Source organism: Ammospiza nelsoni, chromosome 2, assembly GCF_027579445.1.
Source record: "Ammospiza nelsoni isolate bAmmNel1 chromosome 2, bAmmNel1.pri, whole genome shotgun sequence".
Lineage (NCBI taxonomy): Eukaryota > Metazoa > Chordata > Aves > Passeriformes > Passerellidae > Ammospiza > Ammospiza nelsoni.
The window spans coordinates 70466505-70485442 of record NC_080634.1 but is presented as its reverse complement, the minus strand read 5'-3'; positions in this window follow the sequence as shown (position 1 = coordinate 70485442).

Here is an 18938-nt window from a genome sequence, read left to right as displayed (position 1 = left end):
CAAGTGGGGAAGAACTGGAAAGGGCTATGTTTTTTATACAAACTTTTTTTTTTTTTTTTTCCTGATACCCTTCCTGTGGGAGACCCAGAGAAAAAAGAAAGAAAGAGCCAATGTTACTTCTGAAAATGCACAGGGTGTGCACAGTGGTGGGGTAGATATCAGTAGGGAGACCACTGCTTAAGGTACACACCAAATGCATGGAGAAAGTTTACATATATCTCATACACAGCCAGCAAAGAGTTCAAAAGTGGCCAGTATATCTATTCCATCATATTTTAGCTTTGGGTGTTAGAAATACTATGAAAATAAAAGTTGTTTTACAACAGATATTTTTTCAAAAACTTCTGCATATAGTCAGTACTGGCTATGTAAAATGATTGAATGAGATTAAAGGAACTAGATTATGCTCTTAGCTCTGCAAACATAAATCTGGAATAGCTCTGCAGAGACTTGAGGAATTATTTCTGATTTACTGTAGTATAGCTGTGAGACAAATTGGCCTAAGGAGTATAGCTGTCTAATATTTTCTTCTGTGTAGTGCTTTATTACTTTGCACACAAGAGAAGTAGACAACCTTCTGTTATAGGGTGATTCAGTAGTTCCCCAAGTCACTGTGGTACCATTATAACCACACAGCCAGCCAGATGCATCAAGCTGACAGCTAAACAGACTCTTCTTTCAATTCCTTGGTGTCAGTTGCCACCCAGTGATTTACATCTGGAAATGAACATAAAGAAAAATACTTTGTGACAACCCACCATTTGGATGATGTCTTCATTGATCTAAAAACCACCATGTGTTAAAACAGAAATTTAAAATTTGTCAAGAGAGTAGTCTCTGTGTCCAAAATATCTAACAGAACTGACTTTAATTCGTTATTACCTTGATAAAGGAGGAAAATAAAAAGAGTTGGAGATTGCCAGGCACATCACAGATGCCAGGGAACCATACAGATAAACATTTGAAAAACAAAAGGTCCAAACACAGCGGAGGTCCAGTAGAATAACTGCTTGCTGCAGAGTCTTGCAGCAAGGACCATGAGAATCGAAACCATGATTCTGAGCAAAGGAGACAACTCCCCCTCTCTTAGTACTGCTGAGATTCAGGTTGTCTACAGACTAGCACGGGGAGAGGAAGGATCAGGAAGGAAAACAAGACTTTGAGTTTCCTTTGCCTGATTGTTGTAAAGATTTACAGGGCTCAAATCCTGTAAGAAAAAAATTTGGCTTAGAAAAGTTGCGTAGTAAAGATTGTAGGGGTGGAAAGAGTTTCAGCTTCTTCAGAAGGGATTGAAGTTGGCCCAGGAAGTTGGGATAGGAGAGAGTGGTGTAGCTGTTGAGGGAAGAGTCCAGGTGAAGCAAGGGTGTGTGGAAGGGTAAGGAAAACAAAGCTGAGACACAAGCTGGACAGATCTCGCACTGATTTACAATGATAAAAAGGCTCTTTAAGCAAAGTGTTTGTTTTCAAGTTCTGACCTCTGCTCATATAACCTAAATTCAATTCCCCTCTGACTTCTTTTGAGGTGTAACTGCAACTAAACTTGTTTCCATAGTGTTCTACTTCCAAATGCTGTGTATAGCTTATTACTGAGGTTTATAACATTTCATTTGTAAAATTACAGGTTGATTAGCATTGATATCAGCATTGCTAATGCAGGAGTGAAAATCAAAACAGCCTCACTGGTATATGAGACTCAACTTTTTTGGCCTTGTTTGCCTGAGTGAGACCCCTCACTCAGGCAAACTCAGTGAAGCTGAAAAAAATTGAAGCTAAAAAAATGGACAAGATCTGTGCATCCTCTTTCACAAAGTCTTGTTTGATGCCCTGAATTTACCAGCACTTCAGAGCACATAGTTGGGAAATGCTTCTTGCTGTGTCCTCTCAAAAGCCTCACATAAAATCTTCTCGCTACACACAGTTTAGCATATATGGAAATTTTCACTCAAACGGAGTAAAAGGATTGATCTGGGAAGGCATGCAGCTATGTACAGAAGAAGGTCAAGATTTTTACTGCCTACAAATCTTATGTTTGAAAAAATGGAAGCACTCAAGCACTGTGTAATTGTAAGTTCATGTGAAAAAAACCAAAGGTTCAAGGGAGAAGGAAGAGTTGCTTGCCCCAAAACCATGGAATGTTGCTGCTTTGGCAACATCCCTGGATGAATGAGTCAAAGTTTGTAGAGAGAGAAAATGTTTTTAGAAGTGGGAAACCAGACAGGCTTTTAGACGTGTAATCCCTTATTTATATATGGCATGAAAACAGAAAACTTTAAACACAGGCTGAGAACAACTGCCCTGAACAAAACTATAGACTTTTACAGAATTATGTGATAAAGTAGTTGTAGCCAATGTGAAGAAGAAAAGTTGTTAATTTATTACTTGTCAAAAATGGTGGTATGTGAGAAATGGAATGTGAGAAAAATAGATTGGGTTTCTACAAAAGCCATGTTTCTAATATTTAGTAATTTTAGTTCCCAAGACCATCTTTTAGAGGCACTTAGTAAACAGGAGAGATTTCTCCCTTGGTGTTGAGAGCAGGGAAGTTGGTATCCAAGGACCCATATGGTGAGAAATGTTTTCTTTCTGAGTAACTGGGTATTTTGATCCTTTGTCTGTTGTCTGTGTGTGTTCTTTTTGGTGTGCAGTGGCACCTTAGGTTCAGCTATATGGTTCACATGTGGGCATCTGGTGCACTGGATGTTTCTGCCAAGAGAGGAGCTGGAGATTTTCATGGTACTATTACAGGAGCATTAATTCTAAGATGGGGTAGTATGGTGGCAGGTTCTATGCTGGTTTTTCCATGCTGATCGTAAGGAGAAGCATGTCCTGATGATGATTTTAGGCAGGTGGGACAGATGTCTGAAGATATTTTCCTATAAAAATTCATAAACATTATCCATCTCTAGCAGGCCTACCTTCCTAACACCTTTCTGTTGCACTTTTCTTTCTTTCTTTTCCTCTAAAGAATCAGAGAGCAACCAACAGGAATAGGGCCATGCTCAGTTGTACTTTAGATAAGTCACTGAAAAAGACACCACTGCCTTGAAGCTCTGCTTCTCTAAGTTGCTTGTACCACAACTGCTCTGTTCCAGGCAGGTGAGCTGTTGAGATAGAGAGCAGAAGCTGTACCTCATGCTCATGTTTTCAAAATGGCACTGAATTACAATTCTGCTGAAAAAACCTAACATTGCATTATTCTAACAAATAAAATACAATTTTCCCCCCCAGGAAGAAGCTAAGCAAAAGTAAGATGATACTGCACAAGAAAATATTCAAGAAGCATACAGCTGAGTCCTGCTTAAAATTCAGGGTCATGTTCTACCCTCAGGTATACCAGATCACACAGCTTGTGAATGATATCATACAAATATATATACTTATCTCAGACCATAAATTTGCCTTCAATTTGGACATACTTATTTTTCCTGCAGCTTGACTGTTTACCCCTTTGAAGTCCTATGTAAATTCCAGATCTGCCCTGATGCTATTTGCCAGTACAGAAGTGCATGAAATTGGGAAGAGAATTTATTTAGTTGAATTTTTTTCTTTTCAGGAAAATCATTCAGAGGTCTAAGGCAAGTCAACCACTGGGTCAGTTTCAGTTTTGCATAGCTGTTTGGAAGCAGGAAACAGAAGAAAGAATGATTGAAGGGGTCCCTTGTCTAACAGTCAGGGGCTATGACTAACTTATAAGGACATTAGGTAAATTTTCAAAGTGCTTAGGCCAATTACAGGTCAACTCCCATTTTTATAACTGACTTCTGAGTCTGAATGTCAGTAGTATGAAATAATTTCAGCGTTTCTCCTTGTATCTGAGTGCACATTTGGAACTAACCTAAAGCTACAAAAGGTACTATTTGGAGCAGCACCAGAGATGCCTATGTTACCTTCTTTCAAATCCCTATCCCAACCTATGCTTGACAAAGAATGATGTCATTGAATCGGCACGGCGAAAGAAATGCATGAAAGTCAGAAGAAAAATGGAGGATTCCTTTCCAGAAGTCATGGACATTCATAAACATCAGGAATAGACAGAGCATATGTGGGAATCAATTCAGCAGAAGTTTAATTTTCATCTGCTTGTAGGTGTTTTTGGACCGTAGGAGGAATATGTAATAATGGTTTTATAATCGCAAGAAATTTGGCTGTAGGATGATGTACTGATAGAGCAATTTGTTTCTGGTTTTACTCATAGTGTAAGCAATGTGTTTGCATGAACAGTGAAAATAGAAAGCTTATTTTTCCCATTTTTAGTCAAGGATAACTAAATGTATAAAATGTGCGATGTCAAAAATAGCTTGACAGTGTGCATGGTGCTTAAAATAGTTACTATTCCTGTCTCACTTGCACAATTTCATTAGCACATATATGTACAGGGCTTAATTGACAGAAGAGTAGCAGTTCTTACAGAAACCGTTTTGATAGAACATTTAATTTATAAAAATTATTTGAAAAGAGATAGTATTGGAAAAATTAATGTGTACTGAAAACTGACATGTGATGCAATGATTGTTTTATCATTCTTTAGCCATTTTATCTTCAAGATATACTTGCTAAAATATAAAAGAAACCCTCCAAAACCTAAACTGAGTTTTATAGAACTCAGAAAGAAGGAATTATTATAGTTTGGCCTTCTCCTACAATGAGAAATCAAAAGAGAAACAAAGCTGATCTTGAGGAATTTTATTAAATCAAAAAAAAAGAATGTGATTTTTGAAGGCAATAAATGATAAGACTGCCAAAGATACACAATGCAAGTAGACCTGCCAACTGTAACTGAAGAGGACGCATTCTAATCTTGTAGGGGTTGTGTTCAATGTTGGAACAAAAAGCCCTGCTAAAATGCTTAGTTAGGACCAGCTCTGGAAAATTTTGAATGAACTGTCATTGGCCAGTTAATGCCTGACTTCCAATTTTTTGCCCATCAATATAAAAGACAAAAACATGTTGTGAGACATGTTCCAAGGGTCATAGATCAAGGGAAGCTGCAGCTGGCTCATTTCCAAAGAGGTATCATGACAAGGGTCAGAAAGGTATGACATAGGGAAGGTATGAACAGTGATGAAATTACCAGTGGTGTGAAAAAATATCAGATGCACAGAGAGATGGTGCTTTGATACTCAGAATGATATGTTACTATGGGCTGTGCTATTTGAAAAACTAAACAAAACCCTCAAGGGCTAAAATTCCAGTGGTTAACAAATTCCATTAAAAGTTCTTCTTCTTGCTTGTCAGCCTGGACATTTGTAAGGAAACTCAGAAAGCACAGAGCATGATGTGGATTCTTGGGGGTTGTGTGAAAGTGAGGAATGACTTGGTTAGCAGAGATTAGCTGCTCCCAGAGTGTTGGTCTGCAGGAAAGGGTAAGCAGATACAGTGTGTGTCAGAGTGTTTTCTAGAGACACAGGTTTTGGAACTGACAAGGGATGGGAAATCATATTAAACACTCTCTGCATGCCCTGAATTAATTACCTTTTTGGGTATATTGTCACCTCTTTGAGCTCTGGCCCAGAAAGGGTTAGTCTGGAACATCATCCTTTCAGTGGGAATTTTATGCTCCTTCCAACATGAGTGAGTCACCACTGCCTGGCTAACAGGCAATGACATTTGTTGATAAGAATGTTACACAGTGCATGTAGAATGAGAGGCGTTGCAAATGAAATTATGTCAAGCAGAGATCTCAGCAAAACCACAGAGTCTTAGAAGGTAGGTGAGCCTGCAAGGGTCCTCTGTAGCTGAAAGAGAGGTACAGGCAAGCACAAAACTTATCTAACTCAGCTGACTTAATATCTGGGTCACCCTCTGAAGATGCCTCTACTGACTCCATAAAGATCCCAGGGAGACTCCTAAATTAGGTCCCTGAACTGCCTAAATGTCTTTGTGATCAATTGAACCTTCTCTATGATTTCAGGTTAATTTTGCATCTGTTTATAGTACAGAGTTTTTGTTTAACCTCATACATATGATAATAACCTTCTAAGTAAAACTTCAGAAATGTTTTTTGAGGATTCACCTTCTCTTTGCATTCTCTGCTCAGTTCAGAAGATTTGGAGGTAGCTTTCTTCAGGCTTTTTTTTTTTAACTTAGGGAAATGGTACTAGCTTTTGATAAAATCAAAATATCTCTGTCATCCTCTATCAATCACAGTAAGTTTCTTAATGAAGAGATTGTTTTGTTGTTATGGCAGCTGGGCACGGGCTGAGAATAATTCAGAGGCATTTCAGAGATTTCTGGCTAACTGCATGAAGTGACACTGTTTTTAGATGAATTTTGATTTTCTCCTGGTCTTTTCATCTTCTTCTGGTGTTTGGAAATTATTTTCTATTTTTGTAACTCACTGGACATTAATCTCATTGCACTTCTGCTAAAGTCAATCCAGGAACATTGTGGTTCTGCAGAAAAATATAAATGACACAATGCACCCACAAGCATTTCTTTATGCAAAGTATCTCCTTCCTTACCTCATGACTTGATGGCTAGTAAAAAATTGTAATATTTATTTATGACAAATTGAATAAGGCTCACCTACAAAAGGGTAGAAAGGTCAATACAACATTATGATGTCTCATTTTAATGAGTCTCATCTTTAACTTGTTAAAATTCTGATCAAAATTTACTAATTTTCTTGCTTCAATTAACAATTGTAACTATATTTATATTTTTCCATAGTTAAAATGCTCAAATGTAGTAATTATTTGGGGGTATGGGCTTTTTATATCTTGTAGGTACCTCAATATTATGAAAAGATTTCAGCCTCTAAAACTTATGACAGCCCACATTTTTTTCCAAAAAGTGTGGTATGATTATATAGTCATAGTATTTAATGTTCATTTGTTCCTACCTCAGCTAGAGTAATTATTTTTAATATGAAGTGATATGGTGACAATATTACTTCACATAGTAATTCAGCTTTCTTTAGGCCTGAAAGAGTATGATCCTTTGTTTGTTATAAACAATTACATTTAAAATTCATAATATTCAGTTTCAAGTAAGAGTAATTTACAGGATGGTATAATGTAGAAGCATGAGTAATCATGCCTATCTTTCATGTGAACACTTGAAGTGACACTGATTGCAGAGGCATTCTGCATCCCATCTTCCCTAAATAAAATGAAACAGGCTACATTTCACTGTGATTCATAGGGGTTCAGGGACTTGGATGCCTATCTCAAACTCACACACCTCGCCAAGGTTGTCATCATGGTGCTTAATAAGGGAATTCAATACTCTGGTGAACTAAATCTCAGTTACATGCTTGTCTCTTTCTATTGACAGTAAGTAAAGCATTGAACACTGCATTCCTACATGAGAATCTCATCTGTCCACCTGAATTTGGATTGACTTCAACATGCAGATAATGTATCTTTTTCCTTTAAGGTATTTTGTAACTGCACAAAGTAAAACTTAATGCTGCTCAGAGGATATAGAGTATTTATAGTAAAAAAGCTGAAGGATTATCTGAGGAAATATTAACAGTATGGGAAGTATGCAAAATAGCTTCAAAAAACCCTTATACTAAAATGGAGACTATTTGCCATCCACTTCTGTGTTTGTAGATCAAAAAATGAAAGGATAATTTTAAAGTGCCATTTGTCTTCCATAGCTTAACTCAGGAACGATCTCTATTTAAAGCCATTAATGGATTTGACTCTAATATAGAATAGTAGAATAGTAAAGGCCTTCTAGGCCATTTTTTTCTTGAAACTGCAAGAAAGTTGGATCTTCATAAAGCCTAGATGGCAGTCTAGATTCATAAGATGTTTTTGACACAGGATTTCCAGCAGGATTGACAGAGATGGGAATTTCCCTAATTTTCTGTTTGATTAAGATTTTCCATACCACATTTACTGCCATTGCTCCCAATCCTTTCGACTTTCTTTCCTTGTCCTTTTCCAAAAATTTTTTCTAGATCCCTTGAAAGAAGGGGGGCACAATGTAGGCAGCACTGTACACAACAAATCTCACCAACTTCCTTCTTTAAATATATTCATTTTGTGGTATCCTTCATGTGACAGAGCAGCTCCCAGTATTGGGGACAGGCAGGGATTTAGTGCTGAAGTTTCTCCTTATCCCTTTAATTACATAGGGCAAATGCACTCCATGATTTTAACCCCAGAGTGTGACTTCCTCTGTAGGTACATCACTGCTTTCAGTGAAGTAAATAGGACACTTACATGCAGCAAGGCTTACAGCCATCATTCTGATATCTTGTAAATCAGCATAAATCAGATTGAATTCTGGTTTCCTATTGCCTGGTGATCATTACCAGGGTAACGAGAAAAGGGAAAAAGAAAAAAAATCCTTGAAAGAAGAATTATTAGAAATCTGCCCTCTGTAAGGCTATTCAAAGGGTTCAGTTATTTGAGAAAAGTTGCCTGGATAAAAATAGATTCCTCATTGATAGTCATTGAGACTCCATAAAAGGAGATGCTATTGAAAAAGTTCCTGCAAACTGGCTTTGTTTGCCATCTGACTGAATTGTGGGAGCCCTGAAGCTACCAGCAGCTTCCTGCCTGCCACTCCTGGAAATCCTTTAGATAGTACAAGCAATAAACACTGCCCTGTGGGAAACTGCAGAGTAATGTTTTACACTGATTGCATGCTAACAGCAGGGAGAAGCTTGACGTGGACTTTCAGAAGTCAAATATATGAGCTGAATACCCTTTTCTTGTAACAAATAACTCATCAAATCTAGGACACTACACTGTCCTCTCAGATAAAGAGGGCTTAAAATTACATTCACACTCCCCTTGAGCCAATGACAGTGATGTGGCTCTGAAAAGCATGGAATTATTGATTCCTGATTCTCTAGTAAGTCAAACTATATCCATTAAGGTTAACTGAAAAAAAGAGCAATGGGATTTGTATTTAAAATTTCATATGTTTGCCAGGCAGTACAACAGATTGGATTTTTTTCTTCTTGTTGAATGAATTAATTGTCATACATATATTTTAGAATATATTTTTAAAAATTATTTTAAAAAACCCCAAGCCCTAAAACAAAATAAACACAGGTGAATTTAACACACTTGACAAGGGAAACTAGTGAATTGAATTTTGATTAAAAGGTGTGGTTTGGTGACTGACTAAATCTCCTTATACCAGTGGGTATTGTCATAAGAGTTGATGTTCTTGCTCCATAGGGAATAGAAAGTTTCACAGATTATTTATAATGTTATATTTATATAAATGAAAAGTTCAAGATTTGGTAACTAATAATATTTAGTATTTTTAAGAATCAATGTTCATAAAATTTATATTGAGGCTAGTGACTTTATATGTGGGTTTCATTTTTGCTGATATTCATTATCTTGTATTGCATTTAGTAACAGTAATGGTATCTCAGCTGCATTTCTGTGTGGAAATTTTCTAGCTGGCCTTTTTGTGAGTTTGGCAGGTTTTGGGGTTTTTTTTCCAAGTTTCTGGTGTGCTTTTCATTGCTGCTCTTTTATAGCTTTCTCTCTGCTTTGGACACTGCGTGCCTTTCCATTGCTTTTCCATTTAATAGTTCGAGCTCCAATTCCTCTGCCAAGTCTGTCAGAAGGAAAGGGGCTGGGTTTAATTTTCCTGATGAAGGAATCGTCTTGAGCCCTGGCAAAACCTTCCAAAACTAAGCTATAGGGTAGGCTGCAGTGTTCCCACTGACACAGGAACTACCTTTGATGGATGTTTCAGGACAGACTGCCCTTAGGATCTATTCTTACACAAAAACATCAAGTACAAGAGACTGAGAAAATATTTGAAAAGAAAGAATAAGCTATTGAAAACCACTACAATAATGCCTCATAAGATCTGATGAGTACTCTCTTCAGTTCTCATTTAGTGCTGTGTTACTAACAAAATTATGTATAAAGTCAGCTGCTCCCCTCCTCCACTTCATATCATTGAGAAGTGCTGAAACACAGTAATTCAGCAGCTCCATCATCTGGTTGTATAAAGCTTTGGTGTAGCTACTTAAAGTGGGTCCACTTCTGATGCCAAGAGCAGAGGGCATCAGCTGAACCAGCTCAGGCACTTTCAAACACCTCTGAGAATGGCTGTTCCACAATGTTCGTGGATTCCAGGCTTTAGAGGGACTTGGACAAACTTGAGGAGAGGGTCCATGAGAACCTCATGATGTTCAACAAGCTCAAGAGCAAGGTGCTCACTTGAGCTGGGGCTTCCCCACATAGGACTACAGATGAGGAGAAGTCATTAAGACTGGTCCTGCCGAGAAGGAATCCCCATGGATGAAAAGCAGGAGAGAGGAGAGACGAGGTCTCAATGGGGCTGGGCAGGAGGGAGCTGGAGGCAGAGGGAGTGGGGGCAGGAGTGCCAAGGACCTGGGAGCAGCTAGGAAAGAAGGTGAGGGAGCTGGGTGGCACTGTGTCCTGTGGTATTTTTAGGGTCCCCTGGACAAAGGGAAGAAATGATTGAATCTGACTCCATGTTCTTAGGAGGATTATGTTCTGTTCTGTTATGTCATGCTATGCTAAAACTATACTAAAGAATACAGAAAGGATATTTACAGAAGGTTTAACAAGATAATGAAAATCCTGTGGCTCGCCAGAGTCCTGACACAGCTGGACTATGATTGGTCATAAAGTAAAAACAATTCACATGCAACCAATGAAACAACCACCTGTTGGATAAACAATCTCCAAACCACATTCCAAAGCAGCAAAACACAGGAGAAGAAAATGAGATAATATTGTTTTCCTTTTTCTCTGAGGCTGCTCAGCTTCCCAGGGGAAGAATCCTGGGCAAAGAGAATTTTTCAGAACATATGATGGTGACAGTGTCCTACCTGGACTGGACACCCAGCTGGCATTTCTGCCCCAGCCCTTTTCCAGCTGAGCCTTCATCACATACCCTGGCACTCACCCCTGCCCAGCCTGCACTATCACAGCCCTGCCTGCTCTGCCATGCTTCGGTAATTGTCCTATTGCGACCTGTCCCCTCTGCTGTCACTGGGGATGGAATCCCAGCGAAGACCTCCTCACCTCTCTCCTTCCTTCTACATTTACTTCTTTTTTTTTTTTTTTCTCTCCACTTTTGTCTACTCCATTCTCCCATTTCCTTTCCCCCCCCTTTTTCAAGGCATGGTTGCCAGTGTCTCTTGGGAGTCAGTCCTGAAGGGTAAAGTAGTCCAGGAAGGCTGGGCATTCTTCAGGAAGGAAATCAGTTTCTGGGTAAAAAATGCCTGCAGGGCCAGGCTCAGAGAATGGTGGTAAGTGGAGTTACATTCAGCTGGCACCGTGTCACCCGTGGTGTTCTTCCCAGGGTTCAGTCTTGAGTCCTGTTTACTCCCCCTCCAGCAAGATCAGGGAGAGAACAGGAAGGGTAAATGTGAGTAAAGGATAAAGACAGTTTAATAGGGAAAGCAAAAACCGTGCAAACAGGCAAAGCAAAATAAAGGAATTCATTCACCCCTTTCCATGGACAGACAGGAGTTCAGCAGTCTCCAGGAGAGCAGGTTTCCATCACATGTAATAGTTACTTGGGAAGACAAACACCATTAGTCCAAATTTTCTTCCCCTTCGTTCTTCTTCCTCCCACTTTATATTCTGAGCATATATTCATCATATCCCTTGGATCTGATTGTGTCACCTGTCCTGGCTGTGGCACCCCCAACTCCCTCACCAGTGTGGCAGTACAAAAAGCAGAGAAGGCCTTGGCTCTGTGCAAGCCCTGCTCAGCAATAACAAAAACATCTCTGTAACATCAACTCTGTGTTCAGCACAAATCCTAAACACAGACCCATATCAGCCATTGTGAAGACAATTGATGTCATCTCAACCAAAACCAGCACATGGTGCAACTAAAATGTCTTCTTTAGGACACCACAGAGGGGTTCTTTAGGTTAGAAATAGCAGTCCTTGTGAATCCTGCAGTTTGTGACTCTCTGGCATGTTTTGCCCAGACCTTTTCTATGACATCCCACACAGCTGAAGGTAAAAAAGATTGATGAGAGATTGACTGAATGGCACAACAGTGAACCATTACCTCTAAATCAAGGTTTTCCCTATCTCCAACAAATATTTAAATGGGAAACAACCTGTGAAAATTGCTACTAACCTTCTTTTCTGTCAACACAGAGTGCTGAAGCCGACCTTGCATTGGGACCATTACTTGCTATGAAGGCAAAGAAACTGGGGCAAGAGTCTCACGTGGCGTGGCTGGAAGTGAAACTGCTGCTTAGAAGGTAAATGACCTCATTAAGAAGTTTAAAACACATGCAAAAAGAGGTTCAGTTCTAGCAGTAATGATAAAGGAGAAAAATGAAATATCAAGAAATCTTCAAATAAACAAAGAACAAGAATTATTATTTTGGCATGAAAATGGCTTTGTAACTTACCTTTCTGTACAACAAATGCCAAGATTTCTCATTATTCTGTTTCTCTTGGAGCCAAGGCAGCACAATCAACATGTTCTTTTCAGTACAATCCCCAGGGGATAATTGAAATATAATTGCATTTTTTATGAGGTGTAATGATTTAAACTTTGTTTTTAGATACTTTTACTTTCTAAGAAAAGGAAGAAGTAGTAAAGTCACTAAGGTTTATCCTTTTAAATTACTTTTACAGACTTCAATGGAAAAAGTCTTTTTATTCTTTTCCCCTGATATATAGCAATAATTTTTAAAAAATCACTCCTTTTTTTTTTAATTCTCATTTTTTAGGAACAACTAAGTGTCTGTTTTGATTATGGGTAATTATGGAACTGGCACAGACATTCAAGGATATTTCAACAATGGCCTGAGCAAAATATAAGCAGAGAAGTTCCTTTTCATTTGTCTTAGCTGCATTTTGTCACCATTGGAGAAGATACAAAAATGGTAGAGGAAAAGTCATTCCTACTTTCCAAACTAGCTCCTGCATAAGGATATTGACTATGTAAAATATTGGGTGTCCGTGTAGTCAAGGAAGCACTTGAACAAATCAGTCACTAGACATTGGCACAGACAGACAGGAGGGCTGGCTTGTTCCCTGGAGGTGCCAACAGCCCTGAGCCCTGGGCAGGCTAGGCCAAGGTACTCTGTCCAGCCAGGCTGACAGAGATTGTGTAAGGTGAAATCCACCCTTAGTGGATTCAGGTTTTCCTGAAAAACAACCAGATTTTCCAAACTGCAGAAGGAGTCTCCTTATTTTATTTATTGTTTCATGTTGGATAAGTTAAATAAATGTCAAAGATTTGGTTTTTAGTTCAAATATTTCTTCATTTGCTGGCATCTTTATCATCTCTAGTCAGTTATTATAAAAAAATTAGCAAACAAGATCCTCAGCTTTCCTTATTTGACAAAGGGGAGAACATTTCTAATGAATCAATCTTCATCATCCACTGTATTTAGCATCACACTGGCACAGGACATTGACATTCTCTGTTTCAAAGACTGAAGTTCCTCATCACCTGTGTAAAAGGAAGAATAAGGTATTTTTCCTTTTCATCTTTGACAATTTAAATTAAACTGTGTCTCTGGCTGTCTCACAGACAAGGCTCTTTTAAGACAGTAGATAAGGGCCAGTGTTTGAAGAACATTAATTATAGGTTCAGATGATAAAAACTAGCTAGAGTAGGCTAATTTTTACAAAAGACCTTATCCTGTCATGTTCTTGGAAAAACAAAAAAAGAGAAACAAGAAAAAACCAAAAAGCTTCAGCACCCCAGACTGAAAGAATCACATGCAATGCAGACAGAAAACTATCCTCTCACCTTTGCTCAAAGCTCATTTTATTGGCAAATTTGAAATGACAAAAATTACTCGACCCTTGCTTAGATGGATAGATCAAAATTTTTTCCCCTATGTATAATAATCATCCAGTCCAACTTCCTGACCACTTTAGGGCTGACCAAAAATCAAAGCATGTTACTGAGGGCATTGTCCATATGCCTCTTAAACACTGGAATTTAAGGCTAAGGACTTTCAGAGTAAGAGTTTGTTTCCTGTGCATACTATAACAGACTAGGATAAAAGTAAACATAACTGCAAGAAAAGAAAACTTTTCTTGGGCTTTTACCTTTCATTTCCAATTTTTGGTTGAAGAGCTCATTCTGGATAAATCCTTTTCTAATGCAATGCTGTATAACCTTGTCCATGGATTCTTGCCTAGAAATGTTGTCTCTATCTAATAGAGTGTCAGATATGATAAACTTCAAGGTTCTTCTTTCTCTTGAGAAGAACACTGTAAGCCACTCAATTTCCCCTGTGTTTCTCTGCTGAGCACCATTTTAGTGTAATCCTGTTTAAAACATGCATGAAATATAGTAGAGATAAGCAGAGATTTGGGACTGAACAACATAAATTATTAAAAGCACTGAAAATTTCTGGATGCATCCAATCTAAAAAATATAATTTAAGTAAAGAAGCCATCCATAACATTTCTCAGAAAAAATAAATTGTACAGGAATTGTTGCAATTACTCTTTCCTGATATATAAAGAACTGGTGAATTCCAGCAAGGTTAGAAAGCAAGACATTTAAAACTGTTTTTTTTCCCCAAAACAATCAATACAAGAAATTAATCTTCTAGCCTCCCTTTTGATGTATACAGGTTAGTGCATTTTAGAAAAGGACAAAATATACACACAGATGCTAAAAAATGAAATTTCAGAGTCAAAAGCCTGGATTGTGTGCCCTTCGTGCACAGAGTCAATACTGGGTATCAATTAAAAAATTAGCTGGGGGGAAGCTGCTGTATAAGTGGCTGTTCAGGGAGTACAGGAGTAGAGTAGAAGTTGCAATACTTTGCTGCCATTCTGGCCCAGAATAGAAATTTTAATGCATAAGGTGAAAAGTTGTAGCCCAAAGGGAGATTAAGGAGTCAGAGGTATACCTGAATTGATGGCACTTCAGAGAGGCAAGCCTTACTTTTGCAGAGATTTTTCAAAGTGTAGATCTTCCACATCTTGATCTTTTCTTGGAGGCCCAGAGTCTCTTTTGAAAGGCTTGTCAGACTCAGGAGGGTTTCCTGTGATTCACACTGGTACGAGCCAAATGCAAACAGACCAAGGACTGTCACCAGATGTATCTTACACAAATGACTCTGGCAGATTTCAGGGGTAACTGAGGCTCCCACAGCTCCTCGTTGCTTTTGGCTGTAGGAACCTACCTGACAGCTGAGCTTCCAAAGCAAAGTACCAGAGCACCTGAGCCTTGGGACCCAGTGAAATTTCCAGACTTATTTCATTTATTTCTTATGAAGTAAGTTATATTTGTCTCACTCCAAATGTAACAAACTAAAAGAAGGGAAAGCAACCAAACCCCCATCCTCCAAAACAAAACCAAAACCCACCCCTAATTAATAATTATAATAAGAAATCCTATGCTGGTATAGCTTATTCCTAGAAAATACTGTCATTTACATTGGAAATGCAATTTTAAAAATCCACACAGCATTCTGTGTGGGTATTCACAAACTTATTGGATGAAAATGTTGACTTAGAGCAGCTGTATATTATACAGTGGACAGGTATACTGTTTTGATTACAATTCTGTTCTGTCTAGTTTAAAGGAGATTTCAGGGACTTAGTAACAACTACACAATAAGTTGTAGTGGTTATGCAAAGACTATAAGGGTAAAGATACTTTTTAATTATAACTCATGACCAATTAAAGTGGTTAGTAAATTTCCCTTTAAGGAAATGCTTTCATTCTGGAGGAAAAGAGAATTTGGAGAAACTTGAATGACTATGGTAGAAACAGATTTTGATGGTATTCTTGTTGTTGTCCTATGGGTTTCTTTTGTTTCCAGAGAAAGTATTTGGAGACAGAGGGGTGAATATTGAATTCATACTGATTATTGTTTTGGGAATTTATCAGATTTTTCTTTTCCTTTTTTTTTCTTTCTTCCCCTGACATTTAGAAGATGCTAAGCCAGTGCAAGTCTTGGTTTTGATGTGGTGAATTTCACAGCTTCTTAAGCGCTTCCCTCTCCTCCTTGAGACATCTGTTTTCCAGAAAAAGGGAAAGCTTTGCTTTTTCCTTCCTTCATTCATATGTAGTGGTGTTTGTGAAAGGAGACTTGGTTAATGAGAGCTGCAATGTGAAAATGTTCTCTGCAGTGTTGTACTTGGGCATATGTTTCTACTCACTGAGAAAAAAAATAAGGAAAAAGGAAAAAAGAAAGAGACTATAATAAAGAAAACAATTACTAGCAAAACTGAGGTGTTTCCAGATGTTTCCAAAATTAAAATATTGTTCAATATGGGCAATGATCACACTGAGAAAGACTAAGCTGTTCCTTGCTCAGATTAGTCTAAAATTACTATGAACACATCTAAAGTAAGCTTTCATCCTCACTCAAGGATATTATATGCAATTATGTTATTTGACTGAATTATGGCCTCTAAATGTGAGGGGTTTATTCACAAAAAGTACTTTAATGGGTATAAAAAGAGATGGAACTTTTAATGCTATTATGAAGCTATTTTAGAAAATATGAATTAGTGAATTTTGCTCATGCCAAGATTTTATTTTACTGACTCACTTCTATATTGCCACAGAATACAGTGACAATTCAAAAAGTAGGAAAAACAAAAAAGGTTTGGTTGAATTAGTCAGAAGTCTTTGAAAATACAGAATTCATAGTTCAGAATACTCAAATAAATAATGTTACAAAAAATTTATATGTATCCTCTCATGGATATTTTATATAAAGATTTAACGTTTCTTGTTAAAAAATTATGTTCAGTATCTCTTGCCCTGATGTTCATGCAAGTTCAAAGTGTTAAAATTGGACACATCCTTTGTTTTTACACTTTTAACTTTTACTGGTATTGTTCTGAACATATTCTTTTCAAACTGCAACATTTATGCATAACTTTTTTATATTTCATACCAAATCTTGGCTACAGATGCTATAATTTGATATACTCTAACCCTAAACACTTGTGTTTCCATAGTACTTTCAGTAATTCTGTGTATTAAAAATATTCAGGCAAAAAAAAAAAAAACTACAGTAGAAAAATTGTTTTGAAAATTATATTGGTCATTGGACAGACATCCTGTGCACATTTATTTAATTTAATGTTCTGTGAGTCTGTAATCTGCATGAATCTTTAGTATAAATCATGCTTTTTCTGTCCTTTAAGAACCTCCTTGTAAAGGTGAACAAATGCTATTGAAATTTGAATTTTGGATTTTGGTTTCCAAAAATTCTGGCTAGTTTTTCGCCCATCTGGAAATGTGAACAGTACCTCAGTAAGAATTTAGCATACATATGTTACTCATATGAATGCTTTCTTCATAATATAGGATTTTACAATTGAGAAATACAGTTTTCAAAATGTTTGCCAAACTTTGACTCTTTCCATTACAGCTTAGGTGCAGATGTGACATTACTGACACAAGTTTGAATGCTGTGTCTGTGGTGGGCTGACCCCAGCTGTCAACTCAGACCCCATTCCATCACTCTCTTACTCCTTCCCAAGCAGGCTGAGGGAGGATAAAAATGAGAAAAAACTCTTGGATTAAAATAAACACTCTAGTAAGAAAAAGGGGAGGGGTGGGGGGAAGAAGAAAAGAAGACATGCTAAAATCCAGCCATAACCAACATCAAAGCAATGCCCTGACATTCCCCAGGCAATGGTTATTCCCTCTCCATTTTATTGCTGAGCACATTATGGGATATAGGGAGCATCCCTTTGGTCAGCTGGGGTCAGCTCTCCTGACTGACCAAACCTCCCTGTCTCTCTCTGACTGTCAGTCCTTGCCCATCTCAGCCTCCTCTCTGGGGCAGCACAGTGACAAACTGGGATGGCCTTGGCACCAACTAGCTGAAACACGGATGTGTTATCAGCACTTTCTTGGTCACCAGTCAAAAACCACCCAGCTGTGAAGAAAATTAACTCCATCCCAACCAGACTCAGAGCAGTGTGGATGTAGAGAACACATTTCAGGCACTTGCATGATTGCAGACCCAATCCTTTAGCAAAATTAGTGATTATTTATTTATTTTTAAATAGTTTCTAATTCTCTTTAAAATTGGAAACTCTCTGTCTAATTCTGCAATGGCCTGAGCATGTACTGGCTTAGTTAATAAGCCACCTTTTAGAATGTTTGCTGCTCTCTCATTGATTCTAGCAGGAGTCAGAACAGACCTGACCATCATCAGTGTCCTTTACAAAAACAGAGGCCAAGAAAGCTGTCATTCAAGAAACGGATGGAAGGAGAAGTCAAGGAACATCTCTTGAATAATTTGATCTCCTCCTCTACTTGAAAGGAGATAGCAGTGACACCAAGTAGTATACCTGTCAAACAGTCAAAAGAGCTGAAGAAATGGGTCAAATTCCTCTTTTCCCATTAAAACAGAATTATTTTGAAGCCTCAAATGCAAAGCTTGGGAGTGAAAACAACAGGGTCGCATAGTACATAGGGTGCTCACCTGAAGAAGAAAGTTTGGATCTAAATCACTAAGTGTTAGCAGTCTGCTGATTGAAAAATAGAACTATGTGTTATTTATTGACTTAATAATTTTGTGATCTTTTCAATTTTGTTATTTCAACTTATGTTTTTTGCTGTCTTTCTGACCTTTCAGTTTTCTCCTAGTCTTTATAGGAATCTAAAATCACTCATTGTAACTCTGTTCTTTGGATTCAAGATCTTATATGAAATGCATAGCATGAAATTGAATTAGAAGATTAACTGATTGTAATAGAAGATTTGCAATTACAGAGCCTGACCTTTGTAACACAGCCCATAACATTTTGAATTAATTCCTACTGGAACTGGAGCACATCTTTCAGATAAACATGCAGGCAGTCTCAATTTTAAAAGCAGTCAGTGACAAAGATTTTAACATAGTTTTTCCTCTCAGGTAAAAATTTGCATTTTACTTCTAATAACTCTGTCAGTTTTGAGTTTAATAATGACATTGTGATACTCTATACCTGTCAATCTCTGAATTTTTCTTTATTATGGCCGGTAGAAGAATGTATTTGTAAGAAGTCTATTTTGTAATG